Below are 12,910 nucleotides of genomic sequence, written 5' to 3'. Positions count from 1 at the left end.
ACTTTTTAAAATTTGATCTTTGGAATGGATCAGCTGTCTCAGAAAAGGCTTTAGCACAAAGAATTTACCCCAAACCTCTGGATCCCTCCCCCTTTTAATTTTCAACTAGTAAATTTGGCTTTCAAAATAATTTGATGTTCACATTTTTTATACCTGCCACTGTACCTGGCGTCTCAGGATGACTTACTAAAAAAAAAAAAAAAAAAAAAAAAAAAAATTCTTTCCAAATAAACCACAAATGACCGAAAAATTATTTTGTAAACTATTGCTTAAAATACGTACAAGATGCTATTATTTTATGATTAGTCTTTTTTTAATTTTTTATTTATTTATGATAGTCAGGGAGAGAGAGAGAGAGAGAGAGCAAGAGGCAGAGACACAGGCAGAGGGAGAAGCAGGCTCCATGCACCGGGAGCCCGACGTGGGATTCGATCCCGGGTCTCCAGGATCAGGCCCTGGGCCAAAGGCAGGTGCCAAACCGCTGCGCCACCCAGGGATCCCTATTTTCTGATTAGTCTTAAGAAAATTATTTTGACACCCAGAACAAAATATATCAAGATATTACTTCAATTTCTATGATGATCATTTATAGCAGGAATTGCTTACTGGTCTATTGCTAGAAATATGCCTTTGGGCCACATTCTATGTCTCTAAGCAGCACTACACTTCATTCTGGAAAAATCCAATCCTCCAGCCTTCTCTGAGAAAAAGGTTCCTCTCTGTTCTTATTCACAACATACGCCTTTGGGTCTTCAACAATTTGAAACTGGCTTCAGACACACTGCCATTGAAATTTTCCTCCTGCCCTTCCCATCTTCACACATACTCTAAGCATTTGAAGCATTTATTTCCTGATTTCAAAGCTGATTTAGTCCATCATATCATTTCTTCTCACTCTGATCTTTTAATATAATAGCTAGATGGAATTTCTTTAATGATCATATAATTCTCATCTTGAGCTCCATCTTTATTTAGAGACTCTTATTTAACAGCAATATCTTTAAATAATTGTAAACAGAGTCTTCTTTTCCAAAGACTAGTATTTCTGTATACAATATTTTTAAAAATATCATTACATTAGCTTATGGGTGAAGTAGGTCCAACTGTATTTATATGCAGAACACATACAATTATCACATCCACAGTTCACTATAAAATCAAGTTCATCAGCTCCCTTTGTTGTACTTTTATTTCCCGAAAGCATATGATGCATGAACCTACATGCTCCAAGTCAGAGTGACTCACATGTTGGTATCCTTTTATCTATTGTTCTTCTAATAATCAATGATGTTATCAAGTAGACCAATCTCCCTGTTCCTCATGAGCTCTCTGTCGAAAAGCTCTACTGGCAGTCTGCAACTTATTTTCAGTCCTTACCCAGGCCCTTTAACTCCTATATTTCATATGACATTGGTTCCGGGCCCCAGATTTTGCTGAGATTTACTCTCAGTTATTAGTAATTCTTCCTTCAAAAATGCATAAACTAGGGTGGGGCGATGGGTGAAACAGGTGATGAGGATTAAGGAGTGCACTTGCCACCATGAGCACTGGGTGATAAATGGAATTTTTAAATCACTATCTTGTATACCAGGAACTAACATAACACCGTATGTTAAGTATATTGGAATTAAAGTAAAATTTTAAAAATGCACAAATTATTAAAACTTCACTGAGGCTGCCATGTTGCATAAGTCCATGGCATGTAAATATCATAGGAATTAGTCCCTGTGGAGTTACATAACATGGAGGCCCTGCCTGAGCAGCATCTAGAATACAGCTAAATATAAATGGAGACTTAAACAATTTTTTTTTCTTTTGCATACGGCCTGGCTCAACTAACTAGCCCATCTTTTCAAATTACCCACTTAATCATCCCTTTAACCAGACTAGGAAGCTGAAATCTCAGTTAATATTTCTGTCCATAGATTTAAAGATATATAAATTAATTAAGAGGTGATCTAATTATAAATTATCAAATGAAATTAAGAGCACTGGGGGTTGATTATTTGTAAAATCTGGATGCATACATGGTAATAAATGTCTATGCCATATTTCATGTCTTTCTTTGTCTCACAAATACATAGGATGCTAAATCTAAAATTGCTAGACTCCATTAACCTTATTTCTGAAATGAATAGCTCCAAAATGTTGGCTACTATGTGAATCTTGGGTAGTATGTAGTCCCCATGGAAACAGAGATTTGGATCCTAATATCAAGATCTAACAGGCCACAGATCTACACATTTTAGCTTGTGTTAAGAAAAAAAGGAAAGAAAGAAAAGAAAGAAAGAAGAGAAAGAAAGAAAGAAAGAAAGAAAGAAAGAAAGAAAGAAAGAAAGAAAGAAAAAAGAAAGAAAGAAAAGAAAGAAAAGGCATGCTCAGTCCTGCAAAGATGCCATAAAAATGTCTGAGGTCCTATGAATATGGGCAAGAATTACAGTAATAACTATGCTGGTATAACTTTACATTCCATTTATCATTATATTACATATATGTTATATTTCCATCTGGATTTATATTCTCTGTGAATCAAGTGGCTATCAGTATGTCTTCTGTTGAACCGTGAGTACTATCCAAAAATCATAATGCTGATACATTTTAGCATGCTTTGATAAATAATTATAAAAATGTAATTTCCTGACTTACTGAACAATGCTTCTTTTTTTCTTTTTCTTTTTTTTTATGATTTTATTTATTTATTCATGAGAGACACACAGAGGGAGGCAGAGACACAGGCAGAGAGAGAAGCAGGCTCCATGCAGGGAGCCCAATGTGGGACTCAATCCTGGGTCTCCAGGATCAGGCTCTGGGCTGAAGGCGGTGCTAAACTGCTGAGCCACCTGGGCTGCCCTGAACAATGCTTCTTGAATTAATCTTGTTCCAGATTAATTTAAGAAAAGGTAATCAGGTCAAGAATGTGACCAGGAGTCTAATTTCTAGTCTTTTTATATGTTTTTTTTTTCAAATTGAGGTACATTTTCCCCTCACTTTCAGTTTCCATTAGGAAGAATTTATCCCTAAACTGATTTCAGGACAGTGTCTTCACCCTTTTTCTTATGTGGCCAAAGAGGAAATAATTTGACATCTCTAACTAGCAAGTTTGGAAAAGAATAACTTAAAAATCAAAGCTGACTTCCACCTTGCTCATTGTTCTTAGGCATTAGCTGCCTTCAGAGAGTGCATTTTCTCCTTAGCCTCTCCACACTACAAGTTATGTAAGGACCTTACAACATTGTCCAAGGGGTTTGAAGTAAGGGAGAGCAGAGATGATGAGGACAGGCATGCGGCATCTTCTGGACTTTAAAGCGAGTATTTTTAGCATTTTATAATTAAATGTGTTACTTGTAGATCTTTGGCGGATATGTACCCTATAAATAATCCTATTTATAACTTGCTAAGAGGTATTTTTAATAATAAAATAATACTGAATTTTATTAAATGATTTTCTGCATCTAATGAGATCATCCATCTTCTTTTTTTTTACTTTTTAAAGTAAGTTTATGTTAAACTGCATTCATAGATTTTTTTTATTATATTTATTTTAAAACCTATATCGTATACTTGGAATAATCCCAAATGTGTCTTTTTTGTTTTGTTTTTGTTAGTTTACATTATTTTAAGAATTTTCCAAATTATATTAGTAAGATTGGTTCTTTTTTTCCCTCTATGTTTTGATTGTTGTTTAGAACTATGTGTGCCTTTAAAGGTGCATTGGAAGTTACCCCAAAATTAAATCTAGACCATAATTTATTCTGTGTCAAATTATAAACTAGTGATTCACTTACCTTAATGGATTTCAAATATTTCATGGTTTCTATTTCTTCTTGAATCAATATTGTAAATATGAGTTGTTCTTATATTTGTTCTGTTTCACCCAGGTTTTTCAGCTTTCGGTTTTCCTTTTTCCTTTTTTCTCTCCCAAAATATGGCCCATATACTTTCAACTAACATTTCACTTTCTGCTGCACCTATAATTCTATCCCTGTTCATTTTACTATTGTTAATTTCCATCTTTGTACTTTTCCATTGGATGTATCTGTCCTGTGTTTTGTCAATTTTATAAATATTTTCAAGAAAGCAATTTTGAGTTGTTAATTCTATTACATCTTTTTGTTCTACATTATTAACCTTTATTCATATATATTGTTACTCATATTCTTCTTTATTTCTGCTTTTTTTTCATTTCTTAATTTGAGTGTTTAATTCGTTTACATTAATTTTTCTATCAAAAAGGGAGCATATTTGATAAGTTTTTCTTGTTCACTTCTAAATATGCTGTATTTCACATTAGGATTTATTCTCAGATGTAAGATATATATGTATATATATATATATATATATAGTCCATTTATTACAAATTTGACTTACTATATCATATTGGTGAATGAAACCTATAATTAATATGTGAGCAATCTTTTTCTGTCTTAATTTATGCCTTAGCATTTATTTCTTCTCTCGAAATTGCTATACCATTTGATTATGTTTATATTTGACTAAAATATTTTTTTCAATAATTTGCTTTCAAATTTTCTGTGTGATTGTGTTAAATGTATTTACCTATAAATATTTAAAAAGTTGGGTTATTTTCTATCAAGCCTGAAAAGCTTTGACTCTGGAAGGATTTGCCATTTTCACTGATGTTACTACTGATTATATACATATAATATATATATGTATATATATAAATATTTAAAATATTTATTTATTTATTTAATTTATCTATTTGAAAGAAAGAGAGAGAGCACAGAGGGTGAGGAAGAAGCAGACTCCCTGCTGAGCAGAGATGCTAACATGAAGCTCAATCCCAAGACTATGAGATCATGACCTGAGCCAAAGACAGACACTTAACCGACTGAGCCACCCAGGTGCTCCTGCTCACATTTAGATTAAATTTTACCTTTATGCTTCTCAGTGTTTATTTTTGTGTGTTGTGTGTGTGTGTATGTGTGTGTGTGTATGTGTGTGTGTGTGTTACTTACTTTCATTCTTTTTTTCACAGTTTTTCAGAAATAGTTTTAGTAATGTTTAACTGTAGAACATTCTAAAATTTTTTTATGTCTACTTTAAAATTTAAATGTCTACTTCTAAGAATTTCACTTTAAAATTATTGCTCTGGAATGATATAATAGGCTATGATTGGAATTCATTGTGATATCTGAGTATCCATGTCTTTCATCACTCTGTTTTTATATCTAAAAGTTATATTTTTTCCATTTTGGGTGGTTCTTTTTCCTCTGGTTATCTTCTTATGGTTTTACTATCATTGTTTATAATTTTAAGCCTATTAATGTATTAGATTATACCTTCTATTTAATATTTACTAATATGTGGGTTTTGAGAATCTGATTCTCTTATTCATTCTGTGGGTTTTAGCTCATAGAATAAGGATTCTAAAGTGTATTCCACCAAAGAGGATCAGTATTTTAAATCTTTTAGATATTCAAGGATATGATCAATCTGAATCACTTTCATTTTTCTTTTAGGGGTATGTGGCAAACATGGAGTGAAATTTTTCCAACTTCAGATGATCATTTATGGTTAGAAATTTCTGAGATGTTTTTCCTCCTTTGTACTATCCAGAACACAGCTTGAGAAAGCCAAGTAGCCCTCTGTCCCTCTCAAGGACATTTCATTCTTTTGACTTTATAGAGAAAGTACCAGACCAAATCTCCATCCTGCTTTTTACTCAGGCTTTGTATCCTGCTAAATTCATCCATTTAAATGAAGGATCTAAGACAGCAGATATCCCCAGAGGCCTCTAAGGACACCAGTGCTCCAGTGCTTGCTTTGTTTCTGGATTCTTGCTTCATTTTTTTCCCCCTTAACAATTTTCTTTAATTTCTCCCCAAATCGACTATACATTTAGTTTTTATTTTATATTTTTTCCATAATTTTATGAATCCTATACCTGGAGAGTTTGTTTAGACAATAGTTTTCCAGGTTGTCAGAAACTACTCCATAATATTTAATTTTAAAATAGATAATATTTTTTCTCTAAGAATTGTATATGTAGGGTATCTAGATCAATTTTGTGCAAAACTTAAGGTAATTAAAGATCAATTTTGTGCAAAACTTAAGGTAATTAAGGAAATCTGTAAAAAAAAAAAGGAACAAAAACCTGTATGACTTACCATATTTTAGTTTTAATGATATGGAATTGCCCTTTTTGAATTCCTAAAGAGTTGAGTATTAGCTTTTGCGCATTGTTTAATTTAAATACATATTATATATAATGGGATGCAATAGAATTAAATCATTTGGGTTAAAAGAGTGCTAAAACAGTAAACCAATTGTTGCAATATATTATAAATTACACAAATATATTAATGTGATCTAATCACACCACCTATTTTTTTTTTTTTAGGCTGCTTCTTTTTTTCTAGTGCCTCTTCCTTCTTCTTCTTCTTCTTTTTTTTTTTTTTTTAGGATTTTATTTATTTATTCATGACAGAGAGAGAGGGAGAGGGAGAGGCAGAGACACAGGCAGAGGGAGAAGCAGGCTCCATGCAGGGAACCCGACCTGGGACTCAATCGCGGGTCTCCAGGATCACACCCCCGGCTGAAGGCGAAGCTAAACCGCTGGGCCACCGGGGCTGCCCCTTCCTTCTAACACTCATACCATCGGAGACTGATGTTGAACACTTAGTAAGCATACCTCCATATTTTTTTCTGTGCTCACAGAATCATACCCAAATATTTTAAACATATGTGCATATACATATATATATAATTTTCTACATTTTATTATTTAATAATACCTTATAAATACCTCTCCATCTATGAAAGTCATCAAGATAGCTTCAATTCTTTATCACGGAAGCCTAATTTTCTGTAGTATTAAAATAAAACACTATGTTCAATTATTATATTAGTCATGGCATTCCTTGATATGTTCCAGCATGATTTTTTTTTAAGACAACCACCATTATACAATAAGGTTAAATCAATATTTGGATAGCCCCAAATATAGTTATTGAAGCTATTTGTCAAGGCCTGAGTTTTTGGAGATAAAATTCCCACTCTTTATTGCCATTTAAAAGTTTGGCTTGGGTAGCCCGGATGGCTCAGCAGTTTAGCACGGTCTTCAGCCCAGGGCCTGATCCTGGAGACTCCAGATCGGGTCTCACATCAGGTTCCCTGCATGGAGCCTGCTTCTCCCTCTGCCTGTGCCTGCACCTCTCTCTTTCTCTCTCTTTCTCTGTGTCTCTCATGAATAAATAAAATCTTTAAAAATAAATAAATTAAAAAAAATCTTTAAAAATAAATAAATTAAAAAAAAATTAAAAGTTTGGCTAGACATGGAAAAAAAAAACCAAATATCTATCAACAGATAAATCGAAAACGAAGTTGTGATACACACACACACACACACATACATGCATAGACAAAAATATACAGCTATAAAAAAGAAGGAAATCTCACCATTTGTGATAATATAGACAGGTTTTGAGGCCGTTAGGCTAAGTGACATAAGACGTAAGACATAAATACTGTATGATTTCACTTGTATATGGAATCCAAAAAGCAACAAAACCCTCACAGAAGTAATGATCAGGTTTGTGGTTACTAGAGGCAAGGGGTGAGGGGATGGCGATTTGGATGAAGATGGTCAAAATGTACAAACTTCTAGTTATAAGATAAATAACCACTAAGGATGTAATGTACAACATGATGACTATAGTTAACGCTGCTGTACTGTATGGTTGAAAGTTGTCAAGAGTAGAACCGAAGAGTCCTCATTACAAGGAAAAAGAAACTTTTTGTTTCTTTCTCTCTTTTTCTTTCCTTTTTTCTTTCGTTCTTTCTACATGATATGCAGATGTTAACTAAATCAATTTTGGTAATAACTTCACAGTATAAGTCAAATCATTATGCTATACATCTTTAACTTCTATATTTCTTTAGGTCATTTATGTTTCAATAAACCTGGAGAAAATAAAAGTAAAAAAACCCAAAAGCTTGGCTCAATACTGTGTGTTCTTTAGTTTCTGAGGTAAGAAGAGCCAACATACTCTGCATTTTTCTAAATAAAGATTACTTAGATTTATGACTGCTTGATATTACTACTTAGGGAATTTTCAATATCAGACAGTTCCAAAATTGTTTGAACAATATTTTTTAATTGTTATATCAGACTATGTATATTCTTTGGAGTATAATTTTTGTAAGGTTGGGATGTGTTTTATCTCTGTGGCAATCTCCTAATTGACATACAGCACAAAAATTGGTGGTTTGTGTGTGATTAGAAAATCTGTTAGCAGCTTTATTGAAGTACAATTGACATGCAATTCATCACACGCTTAAGTGTATAATTATGTCAAAATTTTGACATATGTATGCATTTGTAAAACATCAGCATAATCAAAATAGTGAACACATACTTCACACCCCCAAATTTTCTTTTAATCCTAATGTAACTCCTCTATCCCTTCTTTTTGACCCAGTATCTCTCCTCTCACCCAACCACTGATTTAATTTGAAACACCATAGATTAATACACATATTATTTTTTTATTTTTTATTTTTTTATTTTTATTTTTTTTTTTTTTGATTTATGATAGTCACACACACAGAGAGAGAGAGAGAGGCAGAGACATAGGCAGAGGAAGAAGCAGGCTCCATGCACCAGGAGCCTGATGTGGGATTCGATCCCAGGTCTCCAGGATCGCGCCCTGGGCCAAAGGCAGGCGCCAAACCGCTGCGCCACCCAGGGATCCCATATTATTTTTTTTAAATATTAAAGTATATACCTTTTTTGTCTAGCTTCTTTAACTTATTATAATGAATTTGAGGTTCGTTTTTTGTTGTTACATTTATCAGCAGTACATTCTTTTTATAGCTCTCTCTTTCTGAGTAGTATTCCATTGTATGGATATATCATAATGTATTTACCACTTTTGCTTCCTCACTGATATTTGGATTGTTTCCAGCTTGGTGATATTACAAATAAAACAGCTACAAATATTTGCATATGTATCTTCATATGAAAATAAGTTTCATTTGTCTTATATGAATACCTAGAAATGGAATGACGATGCAATATGGTCAGCCAATCCCACTAGCAATTTATGAGAATTTTTGTGCCACATCTTCACCAGTACTTAGTATGGTCAATGTATTTATTTTAGTGAATCTAATAGGGTATGGTTTTGGTGTGCATTTTTCTAATTATTAATCATGCTGAGCCTTTTTATGTCTTCATATAAAAAGTGAAATATCATCTTTGGTCAAGCATCTAAAGAATTTTGGCTCATTTTTTATTGTTTGCTTTCTTAATATTGAGTTTTAAGACTACTATACTTTTTCTAGATATGAATCTTTTATCAGATATATAATTTGCAAATATTTCCTTTTTGTCATGTTTTGTATTTTCCTATCTTAGCAGTCTTTGCTAATTTTGATGAGATAAAACTAATGGATTTTTGTCTTTTATGGATCTTGCTTTTGGTATATCTATATCTAAGAATTTTTTACACTAACAGAGTCAAAAAATTTTTTCTTCCGTTTTCTTTTCTTTTCTTTTTTTAGGTTTTATTTATTTATTCATGAGAGACAGAGAGAGAGAGAGAGAGGCAGAGACACAGACAGAGGGAGAAGCAGGCTCCATGCAGGGAGCCCGATGTGGGACTCGATCCCAGGGCTCTAGGATCATGCCCTGGGCTGAAGGCAGGCACCAAACTGCTGAGCCACCCAGGGATCCCCAATTTCTCCCGTTTTCTTGTAGAAGTTTTACAGTTTTACAAAACACATTTAAGCTTAAGATCAATTTTGAATTTTTTATTACATGAAGCAAGGCATGATTAGTTCATTTTATGCACATAGAAAACCAATTGTTCTAGCAAATGTGTTAAAATAACTTAGTTTCTCCACTGAATTGCCTTTGCATCTTTGCTGAAAATCAATTGAATATATACAAGTGGGACTTTATCTGGACTCTATATGCCATTGATCCTTTCTCTATCTTAACATGCATATGATACAGGCATGATGATTGCAGCTTTATAATAAGTCTTAATGTTAGGTGATCTAAGTCTTTCAACTTTGTTCTTCTTTTTTCAAAGTTGTTTTTACTATTTTAGGTACTTCATTTATACATGAATTTTAAAATCATCTTGTCAATTTCTAATGCAAAACCTGCTGAGATTTTGATAGAGATCACAGAATTTATAGATCAATTTAGGGAGAATTATCATCTTAGCAATATTGAACCTTCCAATCCCTAAAAACAGTATAACTCTCCACTTATTCGGGTCTTCTTTAATGCCTCTCAGGGATGATTTGAGCATACAAGTCTTGCATATCTTTACATTTATCCCTAGGATTTAATAATTTTGGTGGTCCTGCATTTTAATTTCAATTTCTTTATTTTATTGTTTGTGCATAGAAATACAGCTGATATTTTAATAATGAACTGGCATCCTGCTAATGTCCTGATTTATCTTATTAATTCTGGGTTTTTGCTTCGTTTTGTTTTTATTTTGAGGGGTTTGGTTTATTCATTTTTTAATATTCAACAGGTTTTCTTTACTTAGACAATCTCAAATCCGAGATGCCTTTGGCTTTTCTGGACTCCCATCTCCACCTGCTCAGCTCAGGAAGATCACTAATTAGCCTTTGCCTTTGCTTTTGTTCTCTCTGTGTGTTGCTTCTGGAATATTTCTCCTCTTAGTAAGTTGGGCAACAGGAAGTTTGTTTGTTTTATTTCTCCCAGAAAGCACTGCACTTTTTGCCTAATACCCAAAATCATCTTGAGAATTGCTGGTTTATATATTTTGTCAGTTTCTTTGTTCTTAGTTGTTTGAAGAGGAAAGATAAATCTATACCTTGTTATTCCAACTTGGCCAGAAGCAGAAGTAGGTATATTATGCTTTAGTGTATGCAAACATTCACCTTTTGTCCTCAATTTTCAGAAAAAAAATATGATACAATTCACATAAACCCACTCTTTTTTTTAAATTTTTTAAAGTTATTTATGATAGTAGACAGAGAGAGAGAGGCAGAGACACAGGCAGAGGGAGAAGCAGGCTCCATGCACCGGGAGCCCGACGTGGGATTCGATCCCGGGTCTCCAGGATCGCGCCCTGGGCCAAAGGCAGGCGCCAAACCGCTGCGCCACCCAGGGATCCCAAACCCACTCTTTTAAGTCTATAATTGAATGGATATTAGTATATTCACATAATTGTGAAACAATCACCACTATTTAATTTCAGAACACTTTCATCATATGAAAAAGAAACCCTGACAACCACTAATCCACTTTGTCTCTGTGGATTTTTTACACTGGCCATTTCATATACATGGAATCATGCAATATGTGGCTTTCCTGTCTGATTTCTTTCAGTAAGAATAATATTTTCAAGTTTCATCAAAGCTATAGGATAAATTAGTAATATATTGTTATGGTTAAATAATATTGCGTTATATAGACATACCACATTTTACTCAGCCTTTTCAACTGATGGATATTTGGTTTGTTTGTACTTTTCAATTATTCTAAATAATGTTGCCATTAACATTCCTGTACATATTTTTGTGTAGACATGTTTTCAATTATTTTGAATATATGCCTAGAAATATAACTACTAGATCATATATTTAATTTTGGAGGAACTATGTACCTATTTCCCAGGGTGAGCTTTTGTTCCCCTGCATGGTAAACTGGAATCTTTCTCTACTTAATAAACTGTTTATAAATTTTGTAGCAACCATATACACAAGGTTTATAAAACTGTATACAGATGGCGCACCCAAGTGAGTGAAATGAATAAAAAAAAAATAGTAGCCCTAAATAAATGTCAGGCTTTTGGAAAAAAAGAAAAAAAGGGTAATGTTTTTCAATTCATAGCTGACAAACTCTGGGGTTGTACTGCTTTACCTCAGTACTCATGTGGAACAAAACAATGTGAATACCTAGGGTGGTAAATTTAGTCTAATAAGATTCTTCTATAGAGACAAAAAACTAATAAAATATCATCTTTGTAAAGTATGTGATAGTTTTTCTGTGACAGAATTAAAAGTGGACCCAGGGCTAAGAGAGTACATTTTAAATGTTCACAATAAATAGATAAGCAAGTAAATAAATAAATAGTAACCATGTGAGATGATAGGTCTATTAGCTTTACTATGGTAATCATTTCAGACGTATACATACCTCAAAATATCATGGGCTTTGGCAGCACATATACTAAAATTGCAATAATACAGAGAATAATGTGGCTCCTGAGGATGACATGCAAACTTATGAAGGATTCCATATTTAAAAAAACAAACAAAATATTATGTTGTACTTCATAAATATATGCAGTTTATTTTTACTTGTCAATTATACCTCAATAAAACTGGGGAAAAAGATGAACCTAGAACTTCTTGTTGCAAGAAATCCAGACTTTCAAAAATGTCTAGATTAGCTTTTAAAAAGGAAAAGGAAATCTTATCGGCTTAATTATGATTAAAAAAATTAGAGATTACAGTTTGTTGCAAAATGTTGAGTACATTAAAGGAATTGTGCATCTTTGATTCTGACAATGAAGAGGGAAATATAAGAAAAAGAGTGCTGAAAGAGTAACTGTAAAATGTAGATGATTTTCCAAATCAGCCCATCCATAGTGCTATATACAAATTGATCAGTCCAAGTGTTATAAATCTTGTTGTGGGGTTAATATAATTGCAAACTATATATTAGGATTTGGTCATGCTCCAGTTCAATATTTGGAAGGCTACATGCAAATGTTTGTAGAATGTTAAATGATTGGAAATGTTCAGAAGAAAAATATTTCTCTTATCCTAGAAGAGGGAAAGAAATCCTAGTTATATTGTTGCAATAGACTGTGTGAAGTCAATGAATTCAGGGGACCAAACCTCTGGTTTCCTAAGAAATGGAAAACATAAGGATGAGAAAACTTCAGAATTA

At 33.1% G+C, this 12,910-nt stretch overlaps 1 pseudogene; it reads left to right on the top strand.

The window, feature by feature from the left end:
- The first annotated feature begins 12,164 nt into the window (after positions 1 to 12,164).
- On the top strand, positions 12,165 to 12,260 carry LOC129516726 (U6 spliceosomal RNA; annotated as a pseudogene).
- Positions 12,261 to 12,910: the final 650 nt, after the last annotated feature.

This window comes from Nyctereutes procyonoides, unplaced genomic scaffold, assembly GCF_905146905.1.
Source record: "Nyctereutes procyonoides isolate TBG_1078 unplaced genomic scaffold, NYPRO_anot_genome, whole genome shotgun sequence".
Taxonomy (NCBI): Eukaryota; Metazoa; Chordata; class Mammalia; order Carnivora; family Canidae; genus Nyctereutes; species Nyctereutes procyonoides.
This window is presented reverse-complemented; position numbering and strand designations above follow the sequence as displayed.